At 36.0% G+C, this 19,790-nt stretch overlaps 1 protein-coding gene and 1 non-coding gene across 2 annotated transcripts in view; both read right to left on the minus strand.

Moving 5' to 3' along the window:
- LRBA (LPS responsive beige-like anchor protein) overlaps nucleotides 1–19,790 on the minus strand; it is a 727,560-nt gene that overhangs the window by 651,767 nt on the left and 56,003 nt on the right. The gene's annotated exons all lie outside the window — the stretch shown is intronic.
- Nucleotides 12,158–12,276, minus strand: LOC119472203. The gene has a single exon (XR_005201325.1). It is a non-coding gene; the product is annotated as a 5S ribosomal RNA (ribosomal RNA).

The raw sequence follows: 19,790 nt of genomic DNA on the forward strand, positions 1-19,790 counted from the left end.
TTTTTTTGAGATGGAGGTCTTGCTCTGTCACCAGGCTGGAGTGCAATGGTGCAATCCTGGCTCATTGCAACCTCCACCTCCCAGTTTCAAGCGATTCTTCCACCTCAGCCTCCCAAGTGGCTGGAACTACAGGCGCACACCACTATGCCCAGCTAATTTTTGTAGGTTTAGTAGAGACGGGTGTCACCATATTGGCCAGGCTGGTCTCAAACACCTGACCTTGTGATCCACCTGCCTCGGCCTTCCAAAGTGCTACAGACTTGAGCCACCATGCCTGGCCTCCCTGACTATATTCTTACTGGATAACTTCATATATGCTCTACACCACTGTGCCACTATGATACTTTCTCAGACACCCCCTGTTATGGGTTGAATTGTGTCCCCCAAGAGGACATATGTTCAATTCTTAACCTCCAGAGCTTCAAAATGTGATCTTATTTGGAAATAGGATTGTTACAGATGTAATTAAGATGAGGTCATTAAGGTGGGCCTTAATCCAATATGACTGTTACCCTTACAAAGAGGGAAAATTTGTGCTCAGACACATGTACACAGAGAAAATACCATGTGAAAATGAAGATAGACATCACAGTGATACTTCTATAAGCCAAAGAATGCCAAAGATTTTTAGCCAACCACCAGAAGTCAGGAAAGAAACATGAAACAGATTCTCTCTCACAATTCTCAGAACCAACCCTGACAACTCACTTATCTTAGACTTCTAGCCTATAGAACTGTAAGGTGGTAAATTTCCATTGTTTCAGCAACCTAATTTCTGGTACTTTATTACAGAGCCCTAACAAACTAATACATCCCAGTATCTCCCAGGGTTTATTTCTGATGTTACCCACTAAATTCCCCAGTAAACATTCTCAAGAACTCTTAGAAAACCCAGACCATGACCCAGAGACTCTGTTCAGCTTATCTTCACCCAGACTCTCCTAAAACAATGCACTTTCTTTAAAGAAATTGGTTTGTGGAATGGACACACGCAGACATACAGAGTAAAATAATAGACACTGGAGACTCCAAATAATGGAAAGAAGGTGAGGGTTGAAATATCACCTATTGGGTACAATGTGCACTATTCAGGTGATGGGTACACTAAAAGCCCAGACTTCACCACGACTCAATATATCAAGGTAACACATTGAGCTTATATCCCTAAATTCATAAAAATAAAAACTTCAACGTCAAAAAAATAGGTTTGTGATTGGTACTCACTTTTTCAAAAAGAACAATATATTGCTGAGGAATATACACATAGACAATAAACTTAAAAAAAAAAAAAAAAAAGCAAAGGAATAACTCACATCAAAGTTAGCATAAGGGCTGGGCATGGTGCTCAGTACTTTGGGAGACCAAAGCAGGAGGACTGCTTGAGCCCAGGAGTTCAAGACTAGGCTGGACAACACAGTGAGATCTGGTCTCTTAAAAAAAAAAAAATAGCCTGGCAGGTGGCACATGTCAATAGTTCAAGCTACTCAGGGGGGCTGATGCAAGAGGACTGCCTGAGCCCAAGAGTTCAAAGCTGCAATGAGCTATGATCATGCCACAGCACTCCAATCTGGGTGACAGGGCAAGACCTTTTCTCAAGTTAGAATAAAGATAATTGTTAGGAGATTCCAAGTAAAAATATTGTTCTATTGTTAACCTGGTATTGGGTATATGCAGATACATTTTAATAATTTTTAAGTACTTTGATATATTTTACACATATCTTTTTAAAGTACTTTTTAATAGTTTTTAGGTACTTTTATATATTTTACACGTATCTTTTTGAAATACAACCTCTTTTGTGTTTGCTATCTCCTTGCCTCTCTCTGCTATCTTTTGGAAATTTCCTCAGTGTTTTGGTTCCCACATTCTTCATTCTATTCTTTCTAATCTACTTTTCAATCTGTTGAGTTTTTAATTTCTATGTCTTTTTATTTAAAATAAATTCAATTTGTTGTAGTTTTTCAAATCTGCTTGGTAATCTCCTCTCTTTCCTACGTAACCTTAAGTGTCTTTTTTGTTTTCTTTCTTTGATGCCTTTTCGACTTTCTATATAATAATTTATTATAATTTTCTAAATTTTATTGTTTGAAAGTCTTAAAGACTTAATCTTGCTATCAATGTATCCACTGACTCCTCATGCTGTATTGTTTTCTAATGTGTTTTTAAATTTTTGATTATGAGTTTATTTTCAGTGAGGCTTTATCTGAGAGACTCTCATGCAGCCTGTGCCTCTCTAGGTTGAATTGTGTATTCTGCAACCTACCCTAGGGATGTCTTCAGCATGGAACGACTTAAAAAATATTTTTTATTATGAAATGTTTCACTGCACCCAGCTGCCAAGTAATTCTTACACAAAATTTAACACTACAGGTATTATGGTAATACAATCCAGACTTTTTTTTTTAAATACCAATTTTTTTTAATACTTTTTTTTGTTTACTTTCAGAACAAAAATTTCTTATACAGTGGCCGAGTGCAGTGACTCATGCCTGTAATCCCAGAACTTTGGGAGGCCGAGGCAGGTCAATCACCCAAAGTCAGGAATTCGAGACCAGCTTGGCCAACATCAGGAAACCGGTCGCTACTAAAAATACAAAAATTAGCCGGACCTGGTGGCGGGCGCCTGTAATCCCAGCTACTCATGAGGCTGAGATATGAGAATCGCTTGAGCCTGGGAGGCAGAGGTTGCAGTGAGTACAGATCGAGCCACTGCAATCCAGCCTGGGCAAGACTCCATCTCAAAAAAAAAAAAAAAAAAAAAAAAATAAAATAAAAAAAAAAAAAAAAAAAAAAAATTATTAGTAATATTTGTCTCTACTGGGATTTTAAATCTCTCTAGGTAAAGATAGTAAAGTGTTTTTCTCACAGATAAAGACAATTATGAGCTAGATATAATATATAAAAGAAAAATAGCAAGTTTATAAATTTTCAACATATCCCACACAAAGACCTTCATACAAATATGAGTCCAAAATATTTCCTAACTATTAGGCACTGGAAATCAAATCTGATGTTTCAGGACCCAATTTGAATTCTAAAATGTTTTTATGCAATATAACAATATGGGGTGGGTAGACAAAATTTCAGCTCACTCTGGTTTTCCGTTGCCCCTTCTCTAAGACCATAATTGTAAAAAACTATGTTCGTGTCCCAGGAATCACAGAACATTTAGTCTCATATTACAAGTTTCTCATTTCAGAAAATTAAGTTAAATTTGGTATTCTCTACAATTGTCTTCCCTCTTTCATGCTTCCTTTAAATAACCATAACTTAACATTTTCTTAAGCCTCAACTCAAGAAATATCTCCCTGAGAACCATTTTGACCTCTCCAGTCTACAGTAAACTACAATGATACATATATTACCAATACGATATAGTCATTTAATATTCTGAACTTAAAATATTCCCTTTGAAGTTTTTATTCTTCTACTTACTATCTTCTGGGTCTTTCACTATTTCTTAGAAAGCACAGAAGCTCTAGTAGTTTCAATAACATTATCAACAAACTCACAATCATATAAAATTTCTATTTCTATTATAACTAATCCTTACAATAACCCTGTAAGTCATAAAGATTAGTCAATTATCACATCTAGCTAATAGAGGAACAAAAAAACCAAAAGTGTCCATTCACAGACAAGACTAAAAATCAGACTATCTGACTCATTGTCTAATGTTTCCTTACAGCTTCACTAACAACCTAATATTTAAGTTAGATTTTTTTTTGTTTCCTTAAATAGTGATCTAAAAAAAAGTATTTGAAAAATTTGTGAACTTTACTATCTATAAAAAGAATTAGTCAAAATATATGTTACTGATAGTGAATTAGAGGTATCATCTTTATATTTATTTAAATCCCCAAATATACTACAAAATAGTCTAAATCTCCTCTCATTTCATTATACCCTTCATAAGAGTTAGAAATCTCCTCTCATTGTTTATCATACCCTTCATAAGAGCTAAAAATTTTCACAGAATAATGGTATGTCTACAAAAGTGTTAGGAAAAAAGGCACCATGATCAAATAAGTCTAAGAAATAATGAAATACACAATGCTAAAGAGATGTTTATATGATAGAATTGCCAGAGCTTTAATATGTAACTGTGCAGTAGACATCTTGAAAGGAAGATATATAACCAATATGGACTTCCCAAAAGTTATTTCACAATGGAACCTCTTTCCTTTTTATTTGATTTAGAGATAGGGTCTGACTATGTTGGCCAGGCTAGAATCGAGCATCTGTGCCCAAGCAATCCTCCTGTCTCAGCCTCCCAGATTGCTGTTTCTTCAAACAAGAGATTTTTGCATAAATAGCATTTTTCAGCTTTTTTGAGAAACATTTGATGATGTAATGTATTTATGTTCTTGAAGCTTATTCTGATAAGCTTCACTCAGACTCCTAAATCCTTAAAAATAAAAGTGTTTAAAGGGCTAGATAGGCAGCTGGATGAATAAATATCATAGAATTAACTATGTTTTAAGCAAACATTTAGTAGGCCCTTCAAAAGGTTTTTAGGTAAGTAGTTTAAGGCAACCTGTTTGTTTTTTCACAGATTTCCTTCCTTTTATGACTTATTAAAGTTAATAAGTAAACAAAAAAAGACATCGTCAATGAAGATTACTTTAGGAAAAAAGAAAATATGAGCAATCAAAATCACACTAACCTCTCATTACTTCCTGAACCAGTCAGTCCAAAAGTGAAGCAAGACAGATATCCTCTCACCGTAAATCACAGCTGGTCTGTGTGCCAGCAGAAGTAATGTGTGACTTACGGAGTTAGGTCATTAGAGCTTCAGGCCTCCCTCTACATCATTCATTCTAAGGAAAATCAGGCACCACAAATGAGGATATTCAAACAGTTCTGTGAGAGGCTCAGTTAGAGAGGAAGAGTCTACCAGCCAGCACCCAGCACCAACCCGCCAGTCATGTAAGTAACTCTGGAAGCAAGTCCTCTAACCCCAATTAAGTCTTTAGATGACTATAGCTCCAGCCAACATTTTGAATGCAAGCAACCTCATGACAGACCCTGAGCCAAAACTATCTAGCCAACCTACTCCCAAATTCCTGAACCAGAGAAACTGAGCTAATAAATGTTCATCATTATTTTACACTGTTAGGTTTTGGGGTAATTTGTAACACAGCAATACATAACTAGTACAGTTACAAATTAGTAGTCAGGGAAAAGTTTGTTATACTATTTTTTTTTTTTTTTTTGAGACAGAGTTTCACTCTTGTTACCCAGGCTGGAGTGCAATGGCGCGATCTCGGCTCACCGCAACCTCCGCCTCCTGGGTTCAAGCAATTCTCCTGCCTCAGCCTCCCGAGTAGCTGGGACTACAGGTGCGCGCCACCATGCCCAGCTAATTATTGTATTTTTAGTAAAGACGGGGTTTCACCATGTTGACCAGGATGGTCTCGATCTCTTGACCTCGTGATCCACCCGCCTCGGCCTCCCAAAGTGCTGGGATTATAGGCATTAGCCACCATGCTCAGCCATGTATTATATATTTTTTAATTCAAATATTATAATAAAAATGTACAGAATAAATGATTGCTGCAAGCTATGCACTATGCTAAGAGCATAGCTTTTTACATAAGTACTTTACATGGATTATCATATTTGATTACCTCTTATAAAACTCCTGTATTACTCCCACTTAATAGATGAGGAACATGAAATACAAGTGAGTTTCGACACTGCATAATACTTGTATTTAATTACTTGTGACAGTTACTGCAGGCAGCTTACCCAACACCAATTCCTCAGAGTCTATCAGACAAAACTGAAAAGAAAGTATCAATGAAAAAAAAAGGAACAGTTCATGTGGCAAGAAGACAGTTTTGGCAATGAGAAAAATGAAACAAAAACATATAGCCAGGCTTTAAGATCATACTCTATACCTATATATTAGGAAGAGAAAAAGCAGTGAAAAAAATTCCATGTAAGAGTGGCTAACAGTTTGTACTTTGGCATGAAGTTATACTTTATAAATGTGAATACTGGGGATATGGTTTATTTGTGTGTCCACCCAAATCTCATCCTGAATTGTAGCTCCCATAATCCCCACATGTTGTGGGAAGGACCCAGTGAGAAGTAACTGAATCACAGGAGCAGGGGGTTCTCATGATAGTGAATAAGTCTCATGAGATCTGATGGTTTTATAAAGGGCAGTTCCCCTGCACTCGCTCTCTTGCCTGCCACATGTAAGATGCGCCTTTGTTCCTCCTTCGCCTTCCACCATGACTGTGAGTCCATTAAACCTTGTTTTCTTTATAAATTACCCTGTCTCAGGTATTTCTTCATAGCAGTATGAAAATGGACTAATACAACTGGTAAGTTCTTTTGTTCCATCTCAAACATCCAAGTCACTCTGCAAGGTGGGAGGCATTTAGAGTTCAAGGGAAAAAAGGCAGAATCAATTCAAGTACCTATATAAATATCATCTATAAAATTACATATAGAAAATAAGATATAAAGATATCTATTGTAGCGCTATTTGTGAAACTGAAACATTAGACACAGACTAAATATCCAGCAATAGAGAGATTTTTATAACCATAAGATGGCCATGTAATGGAATATCATACAGCCTTTAAAAAGAATATATATCAATACATGCTGACATGCCACAATGTTCAAGACACAATAGTATATTTTTTAAAGGTGCAGACAGTATTTACAGTATGACCACATTTCCTTAAAAGATAAAATTATATTTAAATCAGAGATTATGAAACTGCAGTTTCAGCCTAGGTAGTGGCCAAAATATGTTCAGCTAAGTGCCCACTTATGCATTGCTTTTGACATTCCTAAAGTGCAGGTGATAAATAATTGTATTATCAAGAATATTAACATTATATATAATCTGTATGACAATGTCAGTAATATAGATAAGGCAAGTCATTTGAATTTAATATCTGAATATTCACTTTCAAATACAAATTTTTGAGGAAAAATCTCGTTATGTGCTTTACATGGTAAAAGTGAGGAATTAAGGTATATTTCTGATTATAAGAATAAAATGCTATAATAATTATTCATTATGAAATAAACACTACTATGAAAGCTACTCATTGTATCTTATAAAAGTAACTGTGCCTTCCTCAATAATTGGTAGAAATAAACAGAAAATCAAAAAGGATTAAAAGAACTCAACAACACTATCACAAAGAGGAACTAATTGATATTTATATAAGACTCCATCCAATTACAGCAGAATACATATTGTTTACAAGTGCCCATGGACTAGAGATTATGTTCAAGGACATAATACAAGCTCAATAAATTTAAAGGTATTGAAAGCATATGGAGTGGGTTCTCTGACCACAAGGAAATCAAACTAGAAATCAATAACAAAAAGATAAACACCACAGAAAAATGTTCAAACACTTGGAAACTATTATACTATTAAATAACTGATGGGTGAAAACAGGAAGTCTCAAAGAAATTTTTTAAATTCCATGAACTGAATCAAAATAAAAATACAACATATTAAAATTTGTGGGTTATACCAGAGAGGGAAATTTGTAGCACTAAAACTAGAAGTCTCAAATCAACAATTTAAGTTTCCATTTTAAAGAACCTAGTAGAAAAGCAAAATAAGCCCAAAACAAGCAGAAAGAAGGAAATAATAAAGACAAAAGCAGAAGTCAATGAAGTAGAAAAGTAGGAAAACAATAATCAATAAAATAAAGAGCTAGTTCTTTGAAAAGATCAATAGAATTGATCAACCTTAGCAAGACTGGCAAAGAAGCAAGAAATAAGACACAAATTACCAGTATAAGGGCGAAAACATGGAATATCACTACAGGCCTTAGAGGCAGACAAAAAACAAAAACAAACAAACAAACAAAAAATAGGGAATACTGCAAACAACTCTAAACATATAATGTGACAACTTAGGGGAAATAATCAAATTCCTCAAAAGCTGGAAACTACCACTACTTGCCCAATATGAAATAATTTGAATAATCCTATAATTATTAAGGAATTAAGTTCATAATTTTAAAATTCAAAAAAGAAATTTCAAAGTTCACATGGTTGCTCTGGAGAATTCTTCTAAATGTTTAAAAAAGAATGCAAATTTTAAACTTCTCAATCCATTTTATGAAGCTACTGTTATACTAAAACCAGACCAAGAGAGTACAAAAAAAAAAAAAACCCCACCTATATACCAATATCCCTCACAAATATAGACACCAAAAGTCTTAACAAAAAATTAGCAAGTAGAATTCAGCAATAAATAAGAATTTTACACCATGGTCAACTAGATTTTATTCCAGGGATACAACACTGTTTCAATATCAATTAATGTAATCCACCAAAATAATAGGCTAAGGTAGGAAAATCATACAATCATATCAACTGATGCAGAAAAAGTATTTGACAAAAATTCAATAACATTGAGGATAAGAACTGAGAAAAATGGGAAAAAAAATTCCTCATCTTGATAACAGCATTTGCATAAAACTTACGAGTAACATAATGATAACCTAATGATAAAAGACAGAATCCTTTCTCCCCTAAAGATCAGGAACATCCTACTACTTTTATTCAAATTAGTGCTGAAAGTTCCGGCCAGGGCAATTCAGCAAGAAGAAATAAAAGGTACGCAGATGAGAAAGGAAGAAATTAAACCGTCCCTATTTACAGATAATATGACTATCTACATAGAAAATCCAAAGGCATTTTCAAAAACAGAAACCTCCTAGAAATAATGAGTTCAGCAAGGTAACAGGAAACGTTAAAAAATCAATTATACTTCTACATACTACCAAGAAACATGGGGACAATGACATTTAAAATACAATACCACCTGTAATCGCTCAAAAATATGAAGTACTTAAATGTAAATCTAACAAAATATATACAGGACTTGAATGCTGAAAACAATAATATGATGATGAAAGAAATCAAAGAAGATCTAAATAAATGAAGAGGTACACTGCATTCATAACATAGCTGTCAATTCCTCTCAAATTGATATACAGATCTAACATAATTCCCATCTAAATCCCAGCAAAACTTTTGCAGATATAGAAAAGATTATTCTAAGATTTATATGAAAAAGCGAAGGAACTAGAATAACAAAAAACAATCTTGAAAGAGAAAGATAAAGCAGGAAAAATCCATCTACCCAATTTCAAAACTTATTATGTAGCTACAGCAATCAACACTGTAAGGAACTGGTGGAGGGGCAGACACATAAATCAATGAGACAGAATAGAGAACCCAGAACTAGACCCACACAAATATGCCGAACAGTTTCGACAAAGGTACAAGAAGCAATTCAATGGAGGATTAACAGTCTTTACAATAAATGGTACTGGAACAATAACAAATGAACTTTTCTTTACCTAAGTATCACACCTTATAAAAAAACACAAAAACCAACTCAATATTCATCACAGATTTAAAAGTAAAATATAAAACTTTTTAAAAACATAAGAAAATCTTCAGAATTTACGGACAAGCAAGACGTTTTTAGACTTGATATAAAAGCAAGATCCATACCGGGAAAACTGATAAATTAGGCTTTATCAAGATTAAAAATTCTGCTCACCAAAAAACCTTTCTAGGAGATGAAATGGCAAGCTATAAACTAGGAGGAAATATCTGCAAACTACATATCTGACAAAGGAATAATATCTTTAAAAAAAAAAAAAAAAAGGAATAATATCTTAAAAATATAAGGTCTCTCAAAAGTCAAGAGTAACCAAATACCCAATTAGAAAATGTGCAGAAGAACTAACATTTCACCAAAGAAGACAGAGAATACAAATAAGCACATGAAAAAAAAAAAAAAAGTCTAACATCATTAGGCATAAGAGAAATGCAAATTAAAACCACAGTGGCTATCACCACATATCAATCAGAACGACTAAAAAAATAATGACAACACCAAATACTGGTGAGGATGTGGAGAAACCAGATCATTCTTATGTTGTTGGTGGGAATGTAAAATGACACAGCCACTGTGAAAAAGAGTTTGGTAATATCTTAAAAAAAAAAGAAGGAAAAACTCTAAACATGAAACTACTATTCCATCTAGCAAGTGCACTCCTGGCATTTTTCTCGAAGAAATAAAAACTTATGTTCACACAAAAACCTGTACACAAATATTTACAGTAGTTTTGTTAGTAATAGCCAAAAAGTAGAAATCACCCAGATGTCCTTCAACAGCTAAATGGTTAAACAAACTGTAGTACATCCATACCATAAAATACTATTCAACAATAAAAAGGAACCAACTATGGACACACACAACAATCTAGAAGAATCTCCAGAGAAGAGAGTGATTTTTTTCTTAAGTTGGTACAGTCCTCTGGAGATTCTTCAACTGACAGAAATATAGAAATTGAGAATAGATTGGTGGTTGCCAGGAGTTAAGATGGAGTACAGGAAAGTGAATATAGCTGTAACAGGGCAACAGGAGGAATCTTTCTGTACCTTGATTATATCAATGTCAATATTGTTCTAGTTTTGCAAGATTTTCCCATTGGGGGAAACTGGATAAAGAGTACAAAGGATTTCTCTGCATTATTTCTTCAACTGCATGTGAATCAGCAATTCTCTCAAAATAAAAGACCTAATTTTTAAAAAGAAGAAATTCTATGTGAGGTAAAAATTGTCATAGAATTAATTGTTCCACCAATTATTTCCCATTAAAAAGAAAATTATATTAACCTAATTAATCTTCAATTGGTAGAAAAATGAGAGCCAAATTAAAAGGCAAAGAAACTCTCATAAGCACAAATTCTGAAGCCACCTACAGACATACATAATCTCAGCTTCTCTACTTATCCCTCCCTCCCTACTCCAGCCAAAAGAAAAAGTATATTTAATTACTTGCCTTACACCTTAAAAAACATTTGCCATGTACTATACAAAAAAGATAAAGCATATATTGATATCACACCGAAATTAACTATATATCCTACAGACTCACATCTAATACTTACATTATAGAATAAATATGCAAATTTGAACCTTCAAACAGGAAATGAAATTTTCTAAATCCATTACATAACTTCAGATTCATGTGTGCACTGAAGGCTAATAAATCATCTAAACCTTCATACACAGAACCTTTTTAAATTTGCATTTATCTACAGTAAATACTGTCATGTTCTTTAATAGCTTGCTGGTTCAATCTAGCAAACTAGTGATTTATAGCAGTGACATATTTCAAAAATCAGAAATCTCTCACTATGTGACAACCAGTCAAAGTCCATTGAACTTATATTACCTGGACTCAAACATCACAGGATATGAAAGAGATAGCAAAATGTCATGCATTTCATATTCAAATCAATTTGAGTTTATGTGTTTACAACAATTTAAAACTATAGCATCACATATATTACTTATTACTTTAGTACCTCAAATATTTTATGTCATGATTCCCTCAATGTGCCCAAACTACCTGTATTTTTAAACACATTGTTAAATCTGATAGTTCATAATTTGAAGACTACAAATCTTACTTTGAAGAACAGCAAAATTTAGGGTATATGAAAGAAAGATATATATATTAAGTTTTCTCCACCAAAAAAATGTACTTTTAGATCTTTACAATAATTTCATACCAATACCCTTATGTAGGAAGATTTATCAGATGTGAAAACAGAGATTATATTAATAGGGAAATAAACTGGAAATTACCAAAAGATCCACTATAATAGACACTGTTGTTTTTGTCTGTATTGTATTTACTCTTCCTTTCATCCTCTTCCATTTATGGAATTCTGGCAAGAAAGTCTCAGTACCTCACACCCAGGCCACTAAGAGGTCACTTAAGCCAGGCCTGGCATACATAGTTCCCCATTCTCCTGGTCACGGTGATTAACACAAGAATGAGAATGTGAGCTAAGTCAGGCCAATCGGAATCACTACCGAGATTTTAACTTATAAGGTGGAAAAGAAGGGCTCTTGGCCTTTTGGTCAAAAGTAGGAGAAATATGTAAATTGAAGCCTTCCAGCAGACATCTTTCCTGCCATGTGGATAGAGAAGGCCTAGCTGTAACAGTGATATCAACTCCCTGTTTCCAGAGTTTCCCTAGTTCTTGCAGCTTCATTCAATGATTTAGCCTGGTCCTACACTGATCATTCTCTTTTTTTTTTTTTTTTAATTTAATTTATTTTTTTTTTTTTAAGCCTACAGCACCCGGTATACCCAGGTAGTCTCCCATCCAAGTACTAACCAGGCCCAATCCTGCTTAGCTTCCGAGATCAGACAAGATCAGGCGCGTTCAGGGTGGTATGGCCATAGGCTGATCATTCTCTTTTATACTTAAGCTACTTTGATGTACGATTCTATCTCTTACAACAAGAAAATTCCAATTCACTCCAAAAAAGAAGGAACTAGCTGAATTATGGCACACATATATACAGCTGTATATAACACAGCAATTTTTTAATGAAGTTTTTTATTTTCATGCACAGTTCTCCACTGACAGTCTATGTTAGACCCAACATCATCTTTTTACAAAAAATTCTTCGTAACGTCCCTATGCTAACCTGAAATAAAAGTGACATATTCCATTTTATCAATTCTTTTTTTTTGAGACAGTGTCTCGCTCTGTTGCCAGGCTGGAGTGCAGTGGTGAGATTTCGGCTCACTGCAACCTCTACCTCCCAGTTTAAGCGATTCTCCTGCCTCAGCCTCCCAAGTAGCTGGGACTACAGGCAAAGAACACCACGCCCAGTTAATTTTTGTATTTTTAGTACAGACAGGGTTTCACCATGTTGGCCAGGATGGTCTCGATCTCTTTACCCGTGATCCGCCTGCCTCAGCCTCCCAAGGCGCCACCACACCTGGCCTTATCAATTCTTTAAAAAGATCAGAGATCAGAATGTGTCCATAATCAATGGCACCTAAAATTACAATTGCAGGGTTTTTTTTCTTAATGTTGCATAAAAATAATGACAAATCTTACAACTTGGCACATCTTAGATTTGAAGAAATACAACAGATAATAAGACCTACCCGTAAACAACAACAAAAATCTACAAAGTAAACAAAGTAAAAGAAAAACAAAAATAATTAAAATATATTTTTCAGTAGTTTTTTCCATATATAAATCCTTGTAAATAACCAAATAATAAAGTAGTTAGATCCTGGTAACTATGTACAGAATCTACATTAGTGTATATTACAGACACAATGTACAGCGATTCAGGTGTGTATTAGATAATCAAATACTATGATATTCCAATTAGACATCATTTTTAATTCTTCATAAAGTTCCAAATAAAGTGTGATTTGTCTTTCTTTTAAAGCTCACTTATATTTCTAGTAAACTCAGCATACGTTAAAAGTATTCAAAAACAGTTTCTACAGATATGGAAAATGAAGTTAAAGTCTAATAAGTTTAGGAGAACAGAGAATATAACACTTCGCTGTTTGCAAATGTATCTTCCATTGCAAGGCCCTTAGCAGCCTTAGTCCAGAACACTAGTTGTCCACTACCAACTCCAAATCATTCTAAGGGCCAAAAATATTCACCAAATTTCCTAAACACTTCCAAAGAGCAGTACTAGTCTCACTGAGAACCACTCATGTATATGACTGGACAAGGAAAGATGTTCAAGATACATGGTTAAAGGAAAAAAAAGCAGATATGTATAACATAACCTGTTGTATATGTGTATATATGTCTGGAGAGAGAGACTGGTACAGACAAATGGAGACAGATGCTGATAACATATATATAAATGTGTAGGATGTATATAAGGCGTGTGCTCCTAGAAGGGTAGATAATAAACTATTTACAATGGCTACCTCAAAGAAGTGGATTGAGGAGAGGGAGATCAGAGAGTCAGTCTTTCATTTTTACTTCATACTTTTTAAAATGAGCATATACTACTTTAAACAATTTAAAAAAAAACTTTTAAAATCAAACTACTAAAGGACATGTTTCATGAGGTTTACATCATTCATGAACTGTTCTCCTAAGTCAGTCTTTTAAATTTATTAGGTCTCCTGCTCAAATTTTCAGTGTTCTATCGAGATGTCTCTCTGTGTGTTTGTGTGTGTGTCCATGTCTCTCTCTCTCTCCCTCCCAGTGGCCTTTTTGCCTGTGTCTGTCAATATCTGCCTGAGCCTCATCCTGACTGTAACGCTGTCTCTGTTTCTCTCTCTCTCTCTTTCTCTATGTGTTTGAGGGCGGGGGAGGGGGGGTATGGAGGGAATTTCTGTACCTATCTCTCTCTTGTTCTTAGTGTCTGCATATCCCTTCTTTGAGTGTGTCTCTCTTGAAATGATGTGTATCTGTGCTTTACTCTCTGAGTATCTGTCTCTCCATGTATGCTTGAATGTCTTCCTCCTGGAACACAGACGGGAGCATGGGCCTTGACTTCCTCCCAGTCTTACTGCATTCATTTATATTTCTGTGTATGTGTCCATCTGCCACTTGTTCACTTACAATTATTTCACTTCCTTTCCTCATCTGCTTCTCTGACTCCTCATCTCTCTCCATCAACCCCTTCCCCCATCTTGTCTTCTTCTACTACCTCCCCAGTTGTTTTTATATAAGCAAAGTTCACACTGCTAGAGTGCTAATGTGTACATAACCCTGATAAATTATCTTCAATTGGATCATAAATAATCATTTCTATCTGAAGAGTCTATAATATGCTAGCTAAATTAAAATTAGGTTAAATAATCCTCATTTTAATAGTAAAACAACTCAGCAGAAGATCTACATGAAAAACAGAAGAAGTGAACAACACTATAAGCCAGCTAACCTCACGAACATCTATAGAACATTCATTCTCCTGGATAGATCATATTACTCATCCATAAAGCAAATCTCAATAAATTTAAAAGAATAAAAATAATACAAAGTATATCATTTGCCCATAAGGGAATAAAACTAGAAATCAATAACAAAAAGAAATTTTGGAAACTCAACAATTACAAGGAAATTAAACAACACACTCTTAAATAACCTATATAAAAGAAGAAACGAAGAAATTAGGCCAGGCACAGTGGCATATACCTGTAATCCCAGCACTTGGGAGGCCGAGGCAGGCACATCACTTGAGCCCAGGAGTTTGAGAACAGCCTGAGAAACATGGTGAAACCCTGTCTCTACAAAAAATTAAAAAATGAGTCCGGTGTGGTGGTGCGTGTCTGTAGTACCAGCATCTCAGGACACCTGTGAGAATCACCTGAGCCTGGGAGGTGGAGTCTGCAGTGAGTCATCATCGCACCACTGCACTCCAGCCTGACTGACAGAGTAACAAAAAGAAAAAAAGAGAAAAAAAAGAAAAGGAAAGAAAAAATAGAAAATACACTGAGGGAGGTAGCTAAAGCAGTGTTCATAGGGAATTTCTATAGCTGTAAATGTCTACTTTAAAATAGAAGAAAGATATCAAATCAACAATATAACCTTTGAACATGCATAAAGAGATGGCGCCAAGCCACATCTGGTGGCACCCACCTGTGGTCCAGCTACGCAGGCCTGCTTCAGCCTAGGAGTTCAAGGTCAGCCTGGGCAACACAAGGCAAATTCCCATCTCAATAATAATAATAATAATAATAATGACGTAGGCTGGCCACAGTGGCTCACACCTGTAATCCCAGCACTTTCGGAGGCTGAGGCAGGCAGATCACCTGAGGTCAGTTCAAGATCAGCCTGGCCAACATAGTGAAACCCCTTCTCTACTAAAAATGCAAAAATTAGCTAGGCGGGGTGGTGGGCGCCTGTAATCCCACTACTTGGGAGGCTGAGGCAAGAGAATTGCTTGAACCCAAGAGGCAGAGGTTGCAGTGAGCCAACATAACACCATTGTGCTCCAGACTGGGCAAAGAGTGATATTCCATCGAAAAAAAAACAAAAACAAAAAATAATACTAATGCCTTCCACCTTAAAACACTTCAAAAGAGTATATTAAACCTAAAGCAAGTAAAAAGAATAAAATAATAAAGATTACAAAAGAAATGAATGAAACAAATGAGAATGAAATGCATTTAGCAATATAAAATTAGTGGCATTTTTTAAAAAAGGGAGAAAAAAAATCAACATAACCTGGCTTCTTTGGTTCTTTAAAAAAAAAAAAAAAATCAATGAAATTGACAGATTTTTAGTTAGGCTAACCAAGAAAAAAAGAGAAGACTAAAATTACTAAAATCAGAAGTGAAAGAGAGTGCATTACTACCAACCTTACATAAATAAGATTATAAAGAAACCAAGAAACACTGAACAACTGTATGCCAATAATTAGACAACTTAGATAAAAGGAACGAATTCCTCAGAGGGATATAAATTATGGAAAATGACTCAAAAAGAAATACAAAATGAAAACAGATCTACAACAAGAGATAAATTACTAATAAAAAATCAACTCACACACACACAAAAAAAACTTGCTTCTTTAAATGTTAGGTAGAATACACCAGTGAAGCCACCTGTATTGCTTCACTGGTGTATTCTACCTAACATTTAAAGATAAATTAATACAATTCTTCACAAACTCTTTAGAAAAACTGAAGAGGAGAGAACATGTTCCAAGTAAATCTATGAGGCCAGTACTAACCCTAAACCAAAATCAGACAAAATCATCACAAAAGAAAACTATAGACCAATATATTTTATGACTATGAACACAAAAATCCTCAACAAAATACTAGCAAAACAAATCCAGAAACAAATAAAAATAGTTATATACTATGACTACATGAGATTTATTCCTGGAATGCAAGCTTGGTTTAACATTCAAAAAGAAATATGTGTGATACACCATAAAATGAAAAACCACATGATCATCTCAATAGACAAAAAAAAGCATCTAACAAAATCTGTACTTTTCATTATAAAAACACTTAACAGACTAAGAATATAAAGAAACTTCTTCAACCAGATAAAGGGCATATACAAAAATCCTCAGCTAACATCCTACTTAATGGAAGTTACACTATGAACCAATTAGGTATTTTATCTTAGAATATATATACACACACACATACATACACACACACACACACACACACACACACATACACACACACACACCCATACATAAATATGTAACGTGTGTGTATGTGTAGTTTTATCTACTGAAAAGAGGTATGAACAATGACCAACACAGTAACAATGAACATGCCTATTGCCCAGACTGTGGCCTTGAAATACCATTTCTCACTAAAAACCAGGGCTTCTTGAAGGAGTAGCTTGTATTAGTCTGTTCGCATGCTGCTAATAAAGACATACCTGAGACTGGGTAATTTATAAAGTAAAGAGGTTTAACTGACTCACAGTTCCACATAAGCGGGGGGGCCTCACAATCATGGCTGTAGGCAAAGGAGGCACAAAGACATGTCTTTACAGGCAAGAGAGCATGTGCAGGGGAACTCCCCTTTATAAAACCACCAGATCTCATGAGACTTATTCACTATCATGAGAACAGCACTGAAAGACCTGGCCCCATGATTCAATTACCTCCCACTAGGTCCCTCCCACAACATGTGGGAATTATGGGAGCTACAATTCAAATGAGATTTGGGTAGAGACACAAACAAACCATATCATTCTACCTCTGGCCCCTTCCAAATCTCATATTCTCACATTTCAAAACCAATCATGCCTTCCCAACAGTTCCCCAAAGTCTGAACTCATTTCAGCATTAACTCAAAAGTTCAAAGTCCAAAGTCTCATCCGAGACAAGACAGGTCCCTTCTGCCTATGAACCATGTAAAATCAAAAGCAAGTTAGTTACTGCCTAGATACAATGAGAGTACAGGCACTGGGTAAATACTCCCATTCCAAATGGGAGAAACTGGCCAAAACAAAAGGCATATAGGCCCCATGCAAGTCCAAAAGCCAGTGGGACAATCAAATCTCAAAGCTCCAAAATGATCTCCTTTGACTTTCACATTCAGGTCACAGTGATGCAAGAGGTGGATTCCCATGGTCTTGGGCAGCTCCACCTCTGTGGCTTTGCAGGGTACACACCCACTCCTCATCGCTTTTATGGGCTGGTATTGAGTGACTGCAACTTTTCCAGGTGCACAGTGCAAGCTGTCAGTTAATCTACCATTTTGGGGTCTGGAAGATTGTGGCCCTCTTCTCACAGCTTCACTAAGCAGTGCCCCAGTGGGGACTCTGTGTAGGGGCTTGCACCCCACATTTCCCTTCCGTACTGCCCTAGCAGAGGTTCTCCATGAGGCTCCACTCCTGCAGCACACCTCTGCCTGGCCATCCAAGTATCTCCATACATCCTCTGAAATCTAGGTGGAGGTTCCCAAACATCAATTCTTGAGCTTCTGTGCACCCACAGGCCCAATACCACATGTAAGCCGTCAAGGCTTAGGGCTTGCACCCTCTGAAGCAATGGCCTGAGCCGTACATTGGTCCCTTTCAGCCACAGCTAGGATGCAGGGCACTGTGTCCCTAGACTGCACAAAGCAGCAAGGCCCTAAGGCCATTTTTTCCTCCCTGGCCTCCAGGTCTGTGATGGAAGGAGCTGCTGTGAAGACCTCTGAAATGCCCTGGAGACATTTCCCCATTTTCTTGGTGATTAACATTTGGCTCCTCATTACTTATGCAAATTTCTGCAGCGGGCTTTAATTTCTCCTCAGAAAATGTGTTCTTCTTTTCTATTGCATAATCAGGCTGCAAATTTTCTAAACTTTCATGCTCTGCTTCCTCTTGAATGCTTTACCACTTAGAAATTTCTTCCTCCAGATACCCTAAATCCTCTCTCTCAAGTTCAAAGTTCCATAGACCTCTAGGGCAGGGGCTAAATGCCACAAGTCTCTTAGCATAGCAAGAATGATCTTCACTTCAATTCCCAACAAGATGGAGATCTGAGACCATCTCATTCTGGACTTTATCATCCATATCACTATCAGCATTTTCATCAAAGCCATTCAAGAAGTCTCTAGGAAGTTCTAAACTTTCCCACATTTTCCTACCTTCTTTTGAGCCCTCCAAATTGTTCTAACCTCTTCCTGTTACCCACTTCCAAAATAGCTTCCACATTTTCAGGTATCTTTACAGCAGCACCCCATCCTACCAGTACCAATTTACTGTCCTACTCTGTTCTCACACTGCTAATAAAGACATACCTGAGACTGGGTAATTTACAAATGAAAGAGGATTAACAGACTCAGAGTTCTAAATGGCTGAAGGCGTAGGAGGAGCAAAGGCACGTCTTACATGGTGGCAGGCAAGAGAGTGTGTGCAGGGCAAGTCCCCTTTATAAAACCATCAGATCTCATGAGACTTATTCACTATCACAACAATGGCATGGGAAAGACCCGTCCCCCTGATTCCATTACCTCCCACTGGGTCCCTCCCACAACATGTGGGGATTATGGGAGCTACAATTTAAGATGAGATTTCAGTAGGGACAAGCCAAACCATATCACAGCTGGTTCAGGGTCTGGAACTAGAAATGAAAAAATGAGCCTGAAATATCTTGCCATAAAAGCAGGAACCTTATCAAAGTCTAGTAGGGTTATACCAAAAGGAATCAGGTGTCAACCTGAAGAAGTGCCTACTGGCAAAAAATAAAAGACAGTCTGAGGTTCAATAAAGATAGCAATAATTGCAATAAAATATGTTTAAATCTATTAATTCATAATATTTCAAAAAGACAATAACAACTAATCAGTCTCCTACGGAGGATGATAAGAAGAGAAATGGCTGCTACTTAAAAGACTAGTAAATAGCCGGGCACAGTGGCTCAAGCCTGTAATCCCAGCACTTTGGGAGGCCGAGGCGGGTGGATCACGAGGTCAAGAGATCGAGACCATCCTGGTCAACATGGTGAAACCCCGT

Source organism: Cebus imitator, unplaced genomic scaffold, assembly GCF_001604975.1.
Source record: "Cebus imitator isolate Cc_AM_T3 unplaced genomic scaffold, Cebus_imitator-1.0 Scaffold4, whole genome shotgun sequence".
Classification (NCBI taxonomy): Eukaryota; Metazoa; Chordata; class Mammalia; order Primates; family Cebidae; genus Cebus; species Cebus imitator.